This window comes from Barbus barbus, assembly GCF_936440315.1.
Source record: "Barbus barbus genome assembly, chromosome: 25".
Taxonomy (NCBI): Eukaryota; Metazoa; Chordata; class Actinopteri; order Cypriniformes; family Cyprinidae; genus Barbus; species Barbus barbus.
The window spans coordinates 27,477,442-27,482,794 of record NC_136753.1 but is presented as its reverse complement, the minus strand read 5'-3'; positions in this window follow the sequence as shown (position 1 = coordinate 27,482,794).

Sequence of the window (5,353 nt, the reverse complement as noted above, 5' to 3'; positions counted from 1 at the left end):
GTACATGTGAGTTTGTTTTCGAGAGGTTAACTCTTTAGGAAAGCGCCTAATTCCGGTTGTTGCACCTTTTTTTTTTTTTTTTCAGTTTGGATTTCTTAGAATCGTCACTGATGATCGTCAAGGCTTGATCTAATAGTTATGGATGCCCAGCTCTACTATATACTACACAGAGAGTCTCAAATTGAGCATTGTTCGAAATCAAAATCAAATCTGGATCTGATTAAACTTTTGTGAAAGCATATTTATTAGGAAAATAACGAGGAATTGAAGTGTTCTGTCTGTGTTCAGGTTTGCCGGTTTGATTTTTTCAGAGGTGTATTTACTCAAACTTTCTGAACCGACCTAGAAATACTCCAGCTTTCCACGAATCATATCGCTTAGTTTTACGGTGGCTTCTGTTTGTACAGTGCATCTGGAAAGTATTCACAGCGCTTCACGTTTTCCACATTTTGTTATGTTACAGCCTTATTTCAAATGAATTAAATTCATTATGCACATTTTCAGATTTCTCCAGAAATATTTGATTGGGTTCAAGAATGTTTGGGGAGGTCGTTTTCACTGGAACCGGAACCAGACCAATTAGGAGGTGGACAATCAGGATCTCTAGATCTCAGGATCTCCAATCAGGATGAATGCAGACCACACCTTCTCCTGCACAGACACACTCAGAAATACATACCCATTCTTCGGCAGACCGGAGATGTAACATCAGGCTCTGGCTGGGCCACTCAAGGACATTCACAGAGTTGTCTATAAGCCACTCTTGCTGTGTGCTTAGGGTCATTGTTCTGTTGGAAGGTAAACTTCTGCCCAGTCAGAGGTTCTGAATGTTTGGGACTAGGTTTTCATTAAGGTTATCTCAATATTTTGGTGCATTGAGCTTTTTTTTCTACTCTGATGTATCCCTCAGTCCCTGCAACTGAAAAACAGCCCCACAGCATGAGGCTGCTACCAGCACACTTTACTTTTGGGATGGTACTCTGCAGGTGATGAGCAGAGCTGGTTTCCTCCGAACATGATGCTTAGAATTGAGGTTCATCAGACCAGAGAATCTTGTTTCTCAGAGTCTGAGGGTCCTTTAGGTGCTTTTTTGCAAATTCAACAAGGTTTTTTCATGTGTCTTCACTGAGCAGAGGATTGAATATGGCCACACAGCCATAAACACTGGATCGGTGATTTATGTCCTTCTGTAGGTTTTTCACATCTGTATATATGATCATGGAGCTTAGCTAGAGTGACCATCAGCTTCTTGGTCACCAGTCTAGACAAGGCCCTTCTCCATCATTTTGGCCAGGAGGCCAGCTCTAGGAAGAGTCCTGGTTGTTTCAAACTTCTTCCAATAAGGGTAACAGAGACCACTTGCTTCTGTGAACCTTCAATGCTACAGAACTTTTTCAGTACCCTTCCCCAGATCTATGCTTCAATACAATCCTGGCTTGGAGGTCTTGGACTTCATGGCTTGGTTTGTGCTCTGACATGCACTGTTAACTGTGGGACCATATAGACAGGTGTGTGCCTTTCCAAATCATATCCAATCAATTGAATTTGGTGGACTCCAATCAAGTAGTAGAAACATCCCAAGGATGATCAGTGGAAACAGGGGCCAGTTTCATGAAACAAGTTTACCAAATAAGCCAGGCTTGTTTCAATTAGTCTGACTTATTTTGAACCAAATCAACTGAGAATAAGTCAGACTAACTGAAGTAAACCTGGGGGCCGTTTCATTAAACAAGTGGAGAATGACGTCAGAAATACCGTTCCAAGTTCCAACTTTATTGTAATAATATATAATATTGTGCGCAATCTGTCATGCCCACTGGAATCTCGTCAGTAGATCACGCATGCGCTGATAGCTCTGAAGTAAGCTAACCCTGAAACATAACCTACTCCGGAGCAGGTTATCTTCAGAGAGCAAGTTGCTATGGCTACTTACATACCCTGAAAGTTACCTCCGTTTTTGAAACCGAAAGTTGAGGTTATCCGCTTACTTACTCTTAAACATACCCGGGTATGTCACATAACCTGCTTTCTGGAACACTCCCCTGAAATAAGCCTGGCTTATTTGGTAAACATGTTTTGTGAAACAGGCCCATGGATGCACCTGAGCTCAATTTTGAGTGTCATGGGAAAGGCCGAGTACTTATGTACATGTAATTGTTTTTTTGTTTTTTTATAAATTTGCAAAGATTTCAAATAAAATTCTTTCACATTGTCATTATGGGGTATTGTTTGTAGAATTTTGGGGAAAATAATTAATTTAATCCATTTTGGAATAAGTCTGTAACATAACAAAATGAGGAAAAAGTGAAGGGCTGTGAATACTTTCCGAATGCACTGTAAATCATCCTGTTGGAGTCTGCTAGAGACAGAGCCGATCCTCCCTATATGCAGAATACGCAAGCTGAAACACCAGGGGGCCCCCTTGCTCTCAAAGATGTTTTAAATTTTAGTTTTGTTTTTGAGTTTGGCAAGTGGTTATGAAAACATGAATGATAATTGACACAGTTTTGCGTAGGGCCCCCAGAAGTCTAGGATTGGCACTGAGCAGGGGTCCTGGAGGGCCGGTGTCCTGCAGAGTTTATCTCCAACTCGCCTCAACACACCTGCCTTGAAGTTTCAAGTATAGGACACTGGCCCTCCAGGAACAAGTTTGGTGACCCCTGGGCTAGAGATTCAGGTCTCTTCACTGACAGTATGTCACACCCCATTGGACTTTTGTTGTGTTTTCATTCCTCATGATTTCATTGACCATGTTTCTATCTCTCCTTGATAAGTTAGTTTCTGTGTGCCCTTATATGGTCATGTTCCTGTTCCCATCATCATTAGTTAACCTCTCTTCACCTGTGTCCAGTTTATCACCCTCATTACCCAGTATCCATCTACCAATCCACTTCTTTGCGTGAATTACCATTAAAAGGATTTGTTGTTATAGTATTTGTTGTGCCTTTGTCTCCCGAACAGCAGTAGCATGACGCAGTGGTGTGATATGGATGATATAGTTACATGTTTCTATAAAATACTGTATGTAGTTTCAGTCCAGGACACAGACCTCCCCCTAACCTGTATGAATTTATTTCAGCTGAACACAAAATATATTTTGAATACCAAACAGCTGACGGTAGCCATCGACTTCCATTGAATCTTTTTCCATAATATGGAAGTCAATGGCTACCATCAGCTGCTTTTCTATATTTTTAAGCAGTCTTTTCATAGTTGTAGTTGCATTACAGTTTTATGAAAATATAATTTTTCATATAAGAACATGCACAGATGACCAGTTCAAATAAGTTATCTTTTTCTGTTGTTGTTTTTTTAACAAATGTGGCATCACACAATAAGCTTCTTTATTGTCATTGATGAGGAAAATTGAACTTCCAAATATCCATTTCACAAAAGGTTTTTTAGAATTTAGATTTTTAAAATATTCTTTACACTAAGAAAGAACAGTGGTTGTTTTTAGAACTGTTAACTGAAAGGTTCTTTGTGAAGCCAAAACGGTTCTATGGAATCCAAACCCCCTTTTGAAACATTTATTTTTTAAGAGTTTAGTGGATAATGATTAGTTCTGACAATTTAAAGGTTGCAGGTTCAAACCCCACCAGGAGTGCTTCATTATCTGAGGACTTGCTGTGTTTTTCTTCTCCACTATTCACTTGAGCAAAACACTTCAGCTCAGGCTGCTTCAGGGAAACTGAACCTGTACTTTGTGCACTGCATGTTTTCTGATTAGTTGGTTGGTTTTGCTTTGTGGTTGCTGTGATGTTCTGGTTTCTAGGCTCGGATCCATCCTTCACTGTTTCTGTAGCGCAAACTTTGTGGTTTAAGATACATGCCAAAGTTTAATATTTAGGGTTACTGCTTTTGAAAAAGCCTGATGTACTCCATGTTGGCTGCTGTTCAGCCCTCATTGGTAAACTCTTAGTCAAATTGACTTCTGTTTGGAATCGGCGCTCCTTGGCATTCCCATGCATTCCCATCACTGTGTGAGACCACTGAGCTGATGGAGACCCCGCTGAAGTTCAGCACATTGCTGTTTAATGAAGCGTAAGCTGACGAGGGATGCTGATTAACTAATCTAAACTTGTTAGTCCTGAAACCTTGTTTTTCTTTGGGGTTTATAACTGTTGCTGCTGACTAGAGATGCCTGATTGTGTGATATGCTCATTAATTACATGCCACAAATATTATACCGTATTTAATTATTCACTTTATGATTATTCTAGCTCTAATTAGACTTTAGTTGCTCCTAGTGAAGCAGCTGGAGTCTTTACAATAGTGATGTCATGATGTAACAACAAAAATTAGGTATTGCTGTATATATTTATTTGCTATATTACTGCTCTCTCTCTCTCTCTCTCTCTCGCTATATATATATATATATATATATATATACATTTGGGTATTGAGCAGATAATAACCAGATAATTGAGCAGACCCTCTTGACCCTAATTGACCCTCTTGCTAATGGAAATGGAATGGAAAATCTGTTCAGCAACATGCTGTTTTACATGCTGGAGACATTATCCAACCCTGCCGTGAGACTGGGTTGCATTATCAGTGTTTTGGGGATGTTTGAGGATGTTACAGTGATAGGTTTTGTCCAGATTTGTACCAGATCACTCAGTCAGAAGTCCATGTGAGCGAACGCCCACTGCGCTCTGCAAACAGTACATTATGGATAAAAGCTGTAAAAAAATAGACAGTTGCGAAAGTAGTTTCACAATCAAAAGAGAGGATGAGCTGTGTTAGTCAAAAGTCCTGCTCTAAACCTAACAAATCTGATGATAGATAGATAGATAGATAGATAGATAGATAGATAGATAGATAGATAGATAGATAGATAGATAGATAGATAGATAGATAGATAGATAGATAGATAGATAGATAAACAATCGACAGACAGACAGACAGACAGACAGACAGACGGATGGATGGACGGATGGATGGATGGATGGATGGATGGATGGTAACAGACTGTGTTGTCTCTGATAATGTGGTTAGGAGCTTTGCCGAAATCAATGACTGCTTTGCCATTAAAATAAACCAGTCACCTAATATTACATCTCCAAGGTTACGTTCAACGAGGCAGCTGAACATTCAGCACTACATTCAGACATGATTTGATGCATTTGTTCACTCACAAACCTCATGATATTAGGCAGACGTGTTCCTCTGGCCAGCTGAACTCAGATCAGCCCACGTGAACATGCTGAACCTCTCAGCATTCATATGAAGAACTATTAGGTGTCCTGCATTTTTGGATGTCACTATGACACATCAGATGCTGCAATAAATTGACCAAAACTCATTCAAGAACATCCTGGGCTATTTGTTCATTATAATCTTTATTTCA